Source organism: Malus sylvestris, chromosome 5, assembly GCF_916048215.2.
Source record: "Malus sylvestris chromosome 5, drMalSylv7.2, whole genome shotgun sequence".
NCBI classification, from domain to species: Eukaryota; Viridiplantae; Streptophyta; class Magnoliopsida; order Rosales; family Rosaceae; genus Malus; species Malus sylvestris.
In genome coordinates, this window is record NC_062264.1 from 7,155,120 (window position 1) to 7,169,125 (window position 14,006).

General features: G+C 38.0%; 1 pseudogene; it reads left to right on the forward strand.

The window, feature by feature from the left end:
• The first annotated feature begins 615 nt into the window (after positions 1-615).
• Positions 616-2,341, forward strand: LOC126623910 (GRAS family protein RAM1-like; annotated as a pseudogene).
• The last annotated feature ends 11,665 nt before the right edge of the window (positions 2,342-14,006 follow it).

Genomic DNA, 14,006 nt, shown 5'->3' on the forward strand with positions numbered 1-14,006 from the left:
TACTCTTTTATATATCAAAAATTAAATAAATAGAAATTAAATCTTGAAAAGTTGTTGAACTAATCAAAATCAACAACATATCAATCAAATATTGATGACATAACAATTAAAAATTGACGACATATCAATCAAATACTGACGACATATACCAAAAAAATAACCATTTGATGAGTAATCATCGCCAATTTCCCAAACCATTTGACAAAATGGAATCAAATGCCCTTCTTCTTTGTAGCATCAAAATGGCAGTCATTTTCAGGAAAAACAAAAGTTAAAGAAAAGGAAGTAAAGAGGAATATGGCTTTGATTTAGTGGGGGAAAAACTAGAAAATAGTATTTGTTAGGACATATATATAATATACTTTCTAGAAGCACATGGCAAATAACGACGATTTTTCAAGGACGGTAGGTTTGATACCCTAATTTTTGCCCGCTGGTTTTTTTGTCAGAATGCATACGGCATCTTCTTACCCATCCGAACTACTAATCAAACACTTTTCATAAATTTCCAAAACTGCCTTCATATTTTAATAGACAAATAAAAAATCATCAATACGTTTTCTTGGCCCAAGACACACCGAACAAATATACAAAAATGTTTTATATAAACTATTCTTCAATATCTCTCATGTCTTTTGATCCATTCCCATGTAATGACAGAAGGGAATTTTCGTAATGAGATATTCCATCCCTCCCCACTTCCTTAAATGCTCATTCATGATCTCTTTCATCAATCAGTACTACACACACACACTCTCTCTCTCTCTCTCTCTCTCGACTGTTTTTTTTCTCTCTCTAAATCCATGGAAGACATAGATGAGGAGGAGGAGTTTCTGAATCTTAGCCTTGCAATTGTTACAAGTTCAGGGAAGGAGAGATTTAAGAAGAGAAAGAGATCAAGAGACGATGGTATTGCTAATAGTATTTTGGTGAGCCCTCTAAACTCGTATGAAGGTTGTGAAGGGAAGATATTTAGGCTTCTTCAAATGAGGGAACAAATGCTAAAAAAACTAGACCTTCACAAGAAGAAAGGGGTTGCTCTTGATGGTGAAGATGGAAGGGGCCTCCACCTGATCCACATGTTGCTCATAACAGCCACCGCAGTTAACGAAAACAATGTCGGCTCAGCCTTGGAGCATCTCACTGAGTTATACAAGATTGTTTCCTTATGCGGTGACTCTGTCCAACGAGTAGTGGCTTATTTTGCAGACGGCTTAGCTGCAAGGCTTCTCACTCGAAAATCGCCCTTTTATGACATGATCATGAAGGAACCGACGAGTGAAGAAGAGTTTGTAGCGTTCACCGCTCTCTACCGGGTCTCTCCGTACTACCAGTTTGCTCATTTCACGGCAAACCAAGCAATCATTGAGGCATTTGAGAAGGAACAAGAGAAGAACAATCGTGCATTACATGTTATTGATTTTGATGTCTCCTATGGATTTCAGTGGCCTTCTCTTATACAGTCTCTGTCCGAGAACGCAAGCAGTAGCAATCGTATATCGCTCAGAATAACGGGGTTCGGAAGAAGCGTGGATGAGCTACGTGAAACGGAGAACAGACTGACAAGCTTCTCAAAGGGGTTTCGGAATCTTGTTTTTGAATTTCAAGGGTTGTTGAGAGGCTCAAAGCTCATAAACTTGAGAAAAAAGAGAAACGAAACAATTGCTGTGAATTTGGTTTTTCAGTTGAATACATTGAGCAATAATTTGAAGATATCTGACTTGTTAAAATCTGTACATTTACTCAACCCTTCCATTGTAATCTTGGTTGAACAAGAAGGGAGCAAAAGTCCTCGAAGTTTCTTATCGAGATTCATGGAGTCTTTGCATTATTTTGCAGCCATGTTTGATTCTTTAGATGATTGTCTGCCATTAGAGAGTGCTGAAAGGTTGAGCATTGAGAAGAACCACCTTGGAAAAGAGATCAAAAGCATGCTCAATTACGACAATAACAACGATGAGAATTGTCCGAAAACTGAAAAGATGGAAACATGGAAGACGAAGATGGAGAGTCAGGGTTTTGAAGGAATAAATCTAAGCTCTAAGTCCAAGATACAAGCAAGACTTCTTTTGAAAATTAGGACTCACTATTCTCCACTTGAGTTTGATGGAGAGAGTAGTGGAGCTGCAGCTGGGTTCAAGGTTTTCGAAAGAGACGATGGAAGGACAATATCTCTTGGGTGGCAAGACAGGTATCTGCTTACAGTTTCTGCATGGCACTGCACTGTATCATAAATATGTATATATTTATCTTCTAACACATTCATTATTTTTGGAATCTCTTCTTCTTCAGATACAATAACTTTGAATTTAAGCAATTATTGTTTGCTGATTATCATATATATCAGATTGACTCTTTACACTAATATTGTATCCACTATTCTAAAAATCCTCGCATAGGCGCTAGACGGCTAGCTAGCATCTCAATTAATTCTCATGTGTTTGAAAATTAAGAAAGGGCACCTAGATGCAAGGCGACCGTCCCGCCTAGGTTGCGACTCTCACTTAGACAAAAGTTAGATAACTTTCATTTTTCATTTAATTTTTTAATAAATTGTAAGAGACTTGTTAAATACTTGGATGAACACTCAATATGCTTGTTCCTTAGGTTTTCAATATGTTCTAATACTTTATAATCTACATGTCATTTTATTTTGCAATTTATGTGTCCCTAATACAATCATATGTATTCTTAATGTATAGGTAGACATTTATATTTATATGTTATATAAAAATTAAAAATCCGCATAGTCCACCCAATCTGCCCAACCCGCCACCTAGCTAGTGTTTAGCGTCTTTTAGAACTTTGATTGTATCAATCATATAAGTGATTCCAATTTACTTCATCTGTTTTAGTATCAATTAATTAAGAACGTTTTCCAGTCCGCTATATATAATAATTGACATTACTTCATCTCTTTAATTGAGATATGAGGAAAGTATTTGAAGGAACGATGGATGAAAGAAGAGTGGTAAGAGGGAAAGAAAGAAATAAAGAAGAATGAATGAAGACATAACAAGTTGAAATAGTTTTAGTTTTCATTTTATGTACATGTCTTATACATTTCATCTACATTAATCACCATTTTGCCTTAGGCCGGCCGGTCCTAATAGGAGCCTGGTGAGATGGCCGCCTAGGGTCCTCGATTGAGCAAGGGCTCATGTTAGTCTAGAACTTATGTCCTAAGTTAGGATTTTTGTCAATAGGCTTACTTGACTATAAAACTACACACATATTTACTTGTAATTGCTATTATCACTCAATTACCTAATAGGATAGACTTAGAAATATAGTAGCGGCAATCGGCAATTCAAGGTCGATTTCATAAGAGAAATGAAGTAGCTTGGTACAAATTCAAGGTATGATCACATGCATTACATTTCATGCATTTGCACTTGGGATTTTCATATATACTCCACTTGGGATTTTTATATGTTATCACGTTTTTCAAAAGTCCCACGCACAAGAAACCCTAATTAGATGTAACTATAGTTTAACCCCAACAAGTGGTTGCAGGAAAAGGTGTGCCAAACCCTAAATTAATAAAAATTACCATTTTGGATGTGAGTGAGCACTAATCCTATGAGAGATTTTTCAGTGTGCCCAAAAAATAGGATGTAATATCATATATCATTGTACATATTGAAGGACACTTCCTTCTAATTATATAAAAACATGTGGTGTTAGTTTTCCGGGATACTAAAAAATCGCTCTCTATGTATCATGGTACTTTTTCATACATATGCCCTTTATTTTCCTCGCACCATGCAAACCGCTTACTCTGTCTTTCTCAATTATTGCAAACAGTTCAACCCCCGCATGGCATCTTGAGTATGCTCATTGTTCTAAAAATTGTGTTAGTTAGATAGCGGGTAGGGATCTAGAGCTTGAGGACTAGGTGAGAGCTTAAGCAAGGTCCTAAACGGTCATTTATTAAATTAAATTTATTATACAACATATAAATTAATAAGTGTTTGTTTGTACTTAAAAAAATACAACAATTGTATTGAGAAACATAAATTGCAAAATAGAATAATATATAAATTATAAAGTGCTCCAATTTATTGAAACATAATGAATGTTTATCCAAGTATCCAAAGTATCCAACAAAAGTCTCTTACAATTTATTGAAAAAATAAAATGTAAAATGGAAGTCATCTATTTTCTGTTGAGACGGAGAGAGAGTCACGACCCTAAGTTATTTTGTAGAAAAAAAAATAAAAGAAGTCACAAAACCGCCAAGCCTGTCTAGGTGTGCTTTTTTTTTTTTTTTAAAGGTGTAGGGATTAATTGTAGCGGTGGCCAGCTGTTTAGCACCTAGACGGCCAACTTTTAAATCATTGTCCGACTATGAAGATGTTAATGCATTCAAGGCGACTATCAAGTTGACATTGATATATCTAGTAATGAATCAATATACAGGAAACATTAATTTGAATTACTTGTAAAAGAGAAGGCCAAGGAACTCAATTGAGTTCAAGATTTAGAAGTCATAAGTCTGTAGACATAAATCATGCTAACAACATGTTGGGTTTCCGGTCATATTGTTAAGATTAATTTAATTTGAATAATTAAATATGCAACGGATAATAACAAATAACATACAACACATTATCCATGTAACATCTCACATCGCTTAGGGGAGTGGATCATGTAAGCCTTATATGTATATTCTCATCTCTACCTAGCACGAGGCCTTTTGGGAGCTCACTGGCTTCGGGTTACATAGGAACTCCGAAGTTAAGCAAGAAAGGGGCCAGAGCATTCCTAAGATAGGTGACCCACTGGGAAGTTCTGCTCGCTTGAGTTCCCAGAAACAAAACCGTGAGGGTGTGGTCGGGGCCCAATATCGTGCTACAGCGGAGTCGAGCCTGGGATGTGGTGGGGCCCAGGTCGGGATGTGACAATCCAAATGGTTGGTTGTAATCGCTACAGCAACAAAGTAAGAAGTCGTAAATATTAACTTACTTAAATCTCTAGCTATGTGCATGCCCCATGATTGGATCATCTCTTTGCTTGCAATCTTCATCTTCATGGTTGATCACATGAAACTCCCCAAGTGTTGAGCCTCTAAGAGCATCCACACTGATAAATCTAGTAACAAATGATAGAGTGATTGATTTAAATGTGCTAGGAATATCTCTCACTTTGATCAATATAGAAAGGATGGCACTAAGGTGTTTTGGCTTGGGGTTTTTCTCTTTTTTTTAGGGACAAAACTAAACAACTTTTGCATTATCTTTATGAGAGAAACACAAGGAGTATTTATAGACTCATTGCTACACCTTCCTAAGGTTAGGCAGCATGGGCTTTGTTCCATGCGCTTAGCTCAATCACTTACCCACTTTGGGTTTGTGACTTGAATCCCTTTTAATTACATAAAGTCAATGCCTATTTAATTCAAACATGTCCAAAGGGTCCAAATAATTAATTCAGTATTATTAAAAATTAATTATATCTAATCATTATCCATATAACGTTACTAGAACTTATCATATGTGTGTGACCTCTTAGTAACAAAAGCCGGCAGTGAAATTAATTAATCAATTAACCTAATTCCATAACCCATGAGTGACACCTACCAGCATATCATGACTACATGGACAAGTACAAGTATACGTGAACTAATTATGATACTCTTTCGTACCTTGATAGTAGTTACAATGCAATTCGATTCTTCTATCATCCATATCCCAATCACGATTTATACTATGGAATTATGTCAAATCACATACAATTATCTATGATCATCATGATACATCTCATGTTGAAGCAGTTGTTACAAACATAGCTTGATCAACAGTTACTTTGGCCAGAGATTTCCGAGATAGATCTTCAAATGGCTTAGAGGGATATATCCTTATATTGAATAATTATACCAAAATGTGATAGATTCCTTATTGCACATTCATGTACCTTGATACTTATACATGTGAACCCGAATATCACACTATTGGCTTTGCGGTCTCATTGAGGGCTTTGAGGTGAAATCAAAGTTATCTATAACTATAAGATACCTATGATGCCTTAGGACTAAGAACTATTTACATACTACAGCCAGAAACCTTGTAATGTTTGATGCGTTGAAACTTCTTGGACGGTCAGTTTTTAGTGAACTTGTTCAACAAACAAACACTTGTATATCCATCACGTATCCAACATGCGTAGCATGAAACCATGCTAACCTTACTGCGATATATAGGGGTGGAAATTTTTGCCAAATTACCATACCACCGTACCATACCAAAGTTATGCTAAAAAATTTGTACCATTGGTACCGTACCATATGTTGACACGTGTCGCACTGTGATTGGCCTCCTGGTTGAAGGGAAACTCTTCTGGGTCCTTGACGTTATAACATTGATTGGTGCGCAGTAGTTTCGAGATTGGTCAAGTATGGTACAAACAGTGCTCCCCTAAGTTCCCGAATAAGGGAAGCTCCTCGGTTGGGGACTTGCAAGATCCAAGCCATTGAGTAATCACGAAACTTCTAAGTACCGAAGTGTGGTATCATTTTCACTTGTCTTATTTGTCTCATATGTAGATGTGGCATCTTTTCTGGAAGTACTTTTCCTCTATCCAGGGGTGGTATCTTTAACCGATGAAGATGCACAAGGTAATGTATCAATTTCACTTGAAGTTTACTTGTAGTTTCGAGCTTGGTCAAGTGCGATACAAACCCTATAGTAGGAGTCCCCCAAGTCGCTGAGCTAGGAGATTTGCCTAAGGATGTAACAGACAAGATAAGCAATCAGACTTCCAAGCAAGCAATCTGGATCGGAGGTTCGACTTCGGCTTCCGGTTGATTGTTCTTCTTCTCCTTGTGTCGTAAACAGAAACAAGGATAAGGAGAAGCAAATGGAGAAGAGATGATATGAGATAATTTTGCTTTTGAAGAAGTAACTTTCCACAGGCTTATTCTTGAACTGGGCTTGAGGGTTTTCTGGTTTCCTCCAGAGTATAAGGCCGACTCAAGAATTTTAGGGTCAAAACAAGTTCATCAAATCTAGAGTACGTTCAACCTTAATGATATGGGATACTTTTGCTGTTAACAAAGTAGTGGATGTATCGGCACGTGTTTTGTTACGCTTGTCTCCACATGCTACCTTATATCCTTCTCACTTGCCTTATCTGTTCCTCAGCAGATGTGGTATCTTCTCTGGAAGCATAAGATGTTGAAGATGAGTACTCGAGAGCAATGCCAGGTAAATAATCAGGCAAGGGGTTTCAGGCAGTCAGTTCCTGACTGGAAGCTTGATTCCAAATGCTGACTGATTGCTTTCTTTCTCCTTATCTTGCAGGTAAGAAAAAGGCTAAAGGAAAAGATAGGGAAAAAGCATGATATGGGATACTCTTACTTTTAACATTGATGATATGAGATACTCTTGCTCTGGTGTGGCTTGTTTGCAGATGTATTATCGAGAGGAAAAGAAGCTGAGTATTTCGAGAGACTCTGCTGAAAGTGCCCTCTCAGATGTGAAGAAAAGTTGAGTTATTTGCAAGTCTGCCTGGCTGTGGATGATGGAGGTCGACATATATAGGAGTCTCCCTAACAACAAATAGTAGTGTTATTCCTTTACCCTTCTTGGTCATAGCAATGTAGTGGGAGCTGCAAGCTTCATGTGTTTTAACTTTGTTAGAGCACTTTGAAAAAGTGGTATGTGGTATCTGGAAAGCTGATGTTGAATGTGAAGATTGCAGACAAGCTTTATCCAAGGAAATCTGGCTCTCGAAGTTCAGAGAGCGATGCCTCTTTAGTTTTTGAACAAGTAATCCTGTCGAGGATCTGGCTCTCGAGATTCAGATAACGATGCCTCTTCGATTTTTGACAAAGCAATCCTGTTGGGAGTCTAACTCTTAAGATTCGAATAGCAGTGTCTCTTCGATTTTTGAGAAAGTAATCTTGATGGGAGTCTGGTTCTCGAGATTCGGAGGGCAGTGCCTCTTTGATTTTTAAGCACGTAATCTTGTTGGGAGTCTGGCTCTCGAGATTCAGAAAGCGGTGCCTCTTCGATTTTTAAGAAGGCAATCCTGTTGGGAGTTTGACTCTTGAGATTCGGATAGCAGTGTCTCTTCGATTTTTGAGAAAGTAATCTTGTTGAGAGTCTGGCTCTCGAGATTCGGAGGGCGGTGCCTCTTCGATTTTTGAGCAAGCAATCTTGTTGGGAGTGTTTTCTCGAACGTGAGCAAAGGTTGGGCATTTTTGACAGTCTGCCTTGCCACGGAGCACGGAGGTTGACACACATTGGGACTTTCTAGTTATCAAGCAGTAGTGTTGTTCCTTTACCCTTGTGGGTAATAGTAGGGTAGCTGGACCTTCAAAATTTATGCGTCTAAACTTTGTCAGAGATCTTTGGCAAAGTTATCTATGGTATCCGAGGAGCTGATGTTGTGTGTGGAAAGTGGTGCATCTTCGGAATCTGGAGAGTGGTGCCTCTTCGATTTTTAAACCAACGGCCCTGTTACCCTTTCTTTTATAAGGGCACCAATTATGTGCAAGAAGTACATTCAGAGAGTTATTGCTTGTAGGAATTTTCCCCTTACTTCAAAGATTTATTGCACTTCATTTCTCCTTCATCATTTCTGAGAATGTTTGGCCTATCTGACCGTCGTTTTGACTTGAACTTTGGTGAAGAGGCAGCCATGCCTTCTCAAGACAACATATGGTGCCTATCCTTCTTATCCCCTACTGGTCCTCTTACTGTTAGGGACTCTGTGATGAAGAATGATATGATCGCTGCGGTGGTGGCCAGGAACCTTCTCACTCCCAAAGATAACAGACTACTTTCCAAACGGTCTGATGAGTTGGCTATTAAGGATTCTCTGGCTCTCAATGCAGGTTCTGTGTCTAATATGGCCCAACGCCTATTTGCTCGAACCCGCCAAGTTGAATCATTGGCGACTGAAGTGATAAGTCTCAAACAGGAGATCAGAGGGCTCAAGCATGAGAATAAATAGTTGCACAGGCTCGCACATGACTATGCTACAAACATGAAGAGGAAGCTCGACCAGCTGCAGGAATCTGATGGTCAGATTTTACTTGATCATTAGAGGTTTGTGGGTTTGTTCCAAAGACATCTATTGCTTTCGTCTTCTAGGGCTGTACCGCGTAATGAAGCTCCAAATGATCAACCTTCGGTGCCTCCTCCTTCTGGGGTTCTACCTAGTATTGAGGCTCCGAAGAATCACCCTTTGGTGCCTCCTCTTTCTGGGGCTCTGCCGACTGCTGAGACTTCTTCTGAGCAACCTTTGTGAAGGCTCCCTCTTGTTTGTTTATTTTGATTCATGTATATGTACATATTTGTAACTTATCGGAGATATCAATAAATAAGCTTTGCTTCATTTCAACGTATTGTGTTAAATACACCAAGGCCTTCTTCACTAAGTTCTTTGAATTTTTCCTTTTGTTGAATCTTGTATGTTGAAGCTTTGTGAGTGAATCATGTAGGTTGAGGTAGTGCTCCCTTAATTTCCCGAGTGAGGAAAACTTCTCGGTTGGAGACTTGAAAAAATCCAAGTCACTGAGTGGTCGTGAGACTTCCGAGTATCAAGGTACAATAGCATATGGTAGGAGTTCCCCAAGTCTCCGGTCGAGGGAGTTGACGAAAGAGGTGTCTTGCTAGTAGCCAAGTTTCCAAAGTAACAAAACTTCACCATTTTCTTTTCTAAGTGGTAGCCCAAAACTCCTTCATATATATTTGTTATGAAAGTTGTTAGGCCTAAAGAAGATGAGGCCTTGGCAATTTTTTTTTTTTTTTTTGAATTTTCAAATTTTCGAATTTTTGAATTTTTGAATTTCCGAAAATATATATATAATTTAAGCTTTATAGGTGAAGCTTTGTAGGTGAAGCTTTGAGGTTGAAGCTTTGTTGGATACCATGAATTGATTTTGCTTCACACTATCTTGATCAAGATAGTGTGAAGCTTTTGTAAATGAAGCTTTTGTGTTGAAGCTTTGTAGGTGAAGCTTTTGTGGTGAAGCTTTTGTGGTGGGGGAAGCTTTTGTTGGTGAATATTTTATGGGTAAAGCTTTTGTAGGTGAAGCTTTTGTGGGTGAAGCTTTTGTAGGGGATGAAGCTTTTGTGGGTGAAGCTTTTATAGGTGAAGCTTTTGTGGTGGGTGAAGCTTTTGTGGGTGAAGCTTTTGTAGGTGAAGCTATTGTGGGTGAAGCTTTTATAGGTGAAGCTTTTATGGTGGGCGAAGCTTTTATGGGTGAAGCTTTTGTAGGTGAAGCTATTGTGGGTGAAGCTTTTGTAGGTGAAGCTTTTGTGGTGGGTGAAGTTTTTATGGGTGAAGCTTTTGTAGGTGAAGTTATTGTGGGTGAAGCTTTAGAGTTGAAGCTTTGTAGGTGAAGCTTTGGAGTTGAAGCTTTTGTTCGGCACCATGAATTGATTTTGCTTCACACTATCTTGATCAAGATAGTGTGAAGCTTTTGAAAATTTGTAGTTGTCCTCCATTGATGAAGCTTTTGTTGGTGAAGCTTTTGTGGTGAAGCTTTTGTGGTGAAGCTTTGTTGGGTACCACGAATTGATTTTGCTTCACACTATCTTGATCAAGATAGTGTGAAGCTTTTGAGAATTTGTAGTTGTCCTCCATTGAGGAAGCTTTGTTGAATTTCCCTTTTTTTTTTCTTTTTTTTTTTGGGAAACTAGAAATTTGAAAATGTGGGAGAGACAACATATACAAATTTTACTTCCACACTGTTGAGTAAGATATTGTGATGCAAGCCACTCCTTGTAGTAGTCAAAGGTTTGGATGAACCATATAAATTGAATTTGCTTCGAACAGTCTTGAATTTGCCTCGAAGGTTTGAGAATTGTAGTTGCCCTCCATTGATGAAGCTTTTGTTGGCACCATAAATTGGTTTTGCTTCACACTGTCTTAATCAAGAGTGTGTGAAGCTTTTAAGAATTGTGGTTGCCTGATGCGAAAATTAACTTAACACACAAATTTAACCCTCTTTTGACAATTGTAGTATAAGTATAAGTAGGGATCGTTCTGGACCGGGGATTAGGAGGGCTTGCTAATAACCTCTAAACTGACTCAAAAACATAAAACTAAACTTAAAAACATTTAACAAGACTCACAAGACTCAAAGCAAACTTAAAATACTCAAAACAGCTTAAAACAACCAAGTAAACTTAAACTAAACACTATGAATGACTTTGGACGAAAATTGACTTTTACTTGAATCAAAACATTTAAAAACACAAATTAAAACAGATTCTAACTAACTAGACACACTAAAGTAAAGGGGGATTGAGTTTTGGATGAAGTTGAAACAAACAAACAAGTATGAAAACCTAGACAGATTGTAAAACAAATTTGAGAAATAAGTTGATGGATGGGATAGCTAGAGGCTTTTTCTCCACACATGACATGTATGCAGATAACTCGATTTCCAGTTACTACTTCATTGAATTATGAACGACAATGCTCCAAATTAATCGTGACATCACTAGTTAACTCTCAGATTTTCCTTGTTTTATTGGATTGGATGACATCATTCGACAACCCAAAACATTCTTCTAAAGTTCCCTACATGACATCATAATAGAGATACAATCAAATATCATTACATTTAATGAAAATCATAAGCATTGACAAAGCACTTGCAACTATGACATCATGTTACTCATGCTAGAATTAAACTTAACGCGATCATTTATAAGCGACCTCCACTACTTATGAATATAAGTTTGTAACGATTATGTGAAACTTTCTTATATTCTAGCAACGGATTTTATGCATGCCAATTAAGTGTTGACCCTTAATTAACAAATACAAATAAGTTATCAATCAAATAGTTAAGCCAATTGCATTCACGATTCAAGAGTTCATAACTGGAATTTATCAAATTATATTGCACACATAATCATGGCTTTGAAATCACCCCTAGCCAAAAAGGGTTTAGCCACTCATATTTACAACAAAACGAAAGGAAATGAATTTAAACATTAGAAACAAAAGAAAGAAAACACCTAAACGCTCCAACGATCCAAGTTGGATAACAAGCACGTCCAAGCACTTTCCTTCCCTTCCTTTGCTACGGCACAAGATGTTGGTGAGTGTTTGAAGGTTTGTTTGCATGGAGGAATGGATGTGAAGATGAATGGATGTGTTTGGATGAAGGTTGTGTTGAAAATGGGAGTGAATGATCTAACCAAGTATGAACTAAATTTATGTTACACACACTTCCTTTTATAGAGGAAGTGCATGGCAATGGAGGGGAACATGAAGTGTTGTAGCAATTGAGTGCAATGATTCAATGTAATGATGCATAAAATCTGAAATGATGGAGGGAACAAGGAATGGTGTAGCAATTGAGTGCAATGATTCAATGTAATGATGCATGAAATTGAAATGATGGAGGGAACAAGGAATTGTGTAGCAAGTGAGTGCAATGAGTGGTGTTTGAAATGATTCAAAGGTGAAAGTGAAGTGATGATGCAAAACATGGGGGTAAAATGGAGTGGTGTTGCAGCTAGGGAACATGAATGATTGTGCACATGGTAGAGAAAGGAAAGGGAGGTGGAATGATGCAACAAATGAGTCAATGGAGGGAACATGGATGATGATGCACGGCATAGGAATCCAAAGGGAGTGCAATGGTGATGCACAGCAAGGATGGAAAGGTGAATGGTTGAGTGACACCCCTTTGTGGCTGAGCTCTTTGTCCTTTTTACATTAATTCTTCTTTCTCTTTAACACATTCCTAGCCTCTTTAGTCTTCAATTTCGTCCATCCACCTTGCTCCATGCATGTGTTATTCATTCCAAGCCCAAAATGCACCAAAATGCATCTTTTTGCTTCATAAAGCCTATGGACCTACAAACACATGAAAATAGCTTAAAATACATAATTAACTAAGAAATAACAACATAAATGCACGAGAACAAGCTAACTCAGTCGCATAAATATGCTCCTATCATTGCCCTCCATTGATGAAGCTCTTGTTGGCACCATAAATTGGTTTTGCTTCACACTGTCTTGATCAAGAGTGTGTGAAGCTTTTGAGAATTGTGTTTGAACTCATTTGATGAAGCTTTTGTTGGCACCATAAATTGGTTTTGCTTCACACTGTCTTGATCAAGAGTGGGTGAAGCTTTTGAGAATTGTGGTTGCCCTCCATTGATGAAGCTCTTGTTGGCACCATAAATTGGTTTTGCTTCACACTGTCTTGATCAAGAGTGTGTGAAGCTTTTGAGAATTGTGGTTGAACTCCTTTGATGAAGCTTTTGTTGGCACCATAAATTATTTTTGCTTCACACTGTCTTGATCAAGAGTGTGTGAAGTTTTTTAGAATTGTGGTTGCCCTCCATTGATGAAGCTCTTGTTGGCACCATAAATTGGTTTTGCTTCACACTATCTTGATTAAGAATGTGTGAAGCTTTTGAGAATTGTGGTTGAACTCCTTTGATGAAGCTTTTGTTGGCACCATAAATTGGTTTTGCTTCACACTATCTTGATCAAGAGTGTGTGAAGCTTTTGAGAATTGTGGTTGCCCTCCATTGATGAAGCTTTTGTTGGCACTATAAATTGGTTTTGCTTCACACTGTCTTGATCAAGAGTGTGTGAAGCTTTTAAGAATTATGGTTGAACTCATTTGATGAAGCTTTTGTTGGCACCATAAATTGGTTTAACTTCACACTATCTTGATCAAGAGTGTGTGAAGCTTTTGAGAATTGTGGTTGCCCTCCATTGATGAAGCTCTTGTTGGCACCATAAATTGGAGAGCTCAAGAGTGTGAAGCTTTCTATGAGTTGTAGTGTTTGCCTTGTTACAGAGGGGAAATGTCTGAAGCAGATGCAAGAAGGCTGAATAGCTTGATCTTCGTTTGCCATGCACTGAAGTTGTTGTTGGCTTGCAATAAGACTTTGTGGGTGACTATAACTCTTGTTGGGCATAAGTGTTCTCCTAGTTGAGTTGTCAAGCTTGAGGATTTTTAATTACTTGTGAATGCTAGGAGTTCACATATACAAGTTGTACCACTCGTCTTCTGGTAG